The sequence below is a fragment of the Cnephaeus nilssonii genome (genome assembly GCF_951640355.1).
Source record: "Cnephaeus nilssonii genome assembly, chromosome: 3".
Taxonomy (NCBI): domain Eukaryota; kingdom Metazoa; phylum Chordata; class Mammalia; order Chiroptera; family Vespertilionidae; genus Cnephaeus; species Cnephaeus nilssonii.
Window position 1 is genome coordinate 68724374 of NC_137074.1, and position 1136 is coordinate 68725509.

Below are 1136 nucleotides of genomic sequence, written 5' to 3' on the forward strand. Positions count from 1 at the left end.
AATCAACAGGGCAGAGCAAACAGCAATGGCTGAACTTCAGCCCTGCCCTAAGAGGCCCCTGGGTCTCAGTATCCTGCAAGCACTTCTGAGAAAAAGCCGCCCTCGTGTTCCAACCTGATGCCAGACAGTCCTATTTCCCCACCCCCACCCCCCCACCCCCCACCCCCCCCATATGAGTCTGGGTCCCCAGAGTCTCTCCCGGAACTGGAGTTCAGAGTAGTCGGGAGCTTGTGTCTCCCTCCCAATTGAACAAGACAACTGTGTCCTCAGTTGCCAGCCCTTTCCTTGCATGCCTCCGTACCTCTGCACTTTACTTTTTCACCTCCTCTGAGTCTCAGTGTGCTTTTCTCTTCCCTTCTAGTTGTAGAATTTCCACTCAGCCAGCCTTTCTGTGGTTCTGGATGATGTCCGTTTTGTCTTTTAGTTGTAGTTTTGAAGTGGTTGTGGGAGGCAGCAAGTTCAGGTGTCTACCTATGCTGCCATCTTGGTTTATCCTATATAACTTTCTTTTAAAAAAAAATATGAACACTTTACAAATTTGGGTGTCATCCTTGTGCAGGGACCTGCTAATCTTCACTGTATCCATATAACTTTCTTTTAACATTTCTCTTTATAAACCTTCTATGACTTTCACAAACCTTTTTACAACTCTATTTTTTAAATTTTTTGTATTACTGATTTCAGAGAGGAAGGAAGAGGGAGAGAGATATAGAAACATCAATGATGAGAGAGAATCATTGATCAGCTTCACGCCACCTATTGGGGATTTAGCACACAACCTGGGCATGTGCCCTTGACTGGAATTGAACCTGGGACCCTTCAGTCCACAGGCCAATGCTCTACCCCAAGGATGTCAAACTCAAAGGCTAACATGGGCCAAATAAACAGGATTAAGTTTATGTGGGCCCCAAAAAACAAAAGCTTCAATTTTCATAGAAAGGTTGGTTTATTTCAATAGAGACATGCTGAATACAAAGGGCTGAAATAAATGAGTAATCATTAACATAAAATAATAGAACATTTTAATATAAATTAATATTTTTTTCTTGAACATTAACTTACCAGACACTGAATAATTGCACAAATTAATAAGCATAATGAAACTAAACCTATTTTTCTTGTTCTCCGAAAGTGAA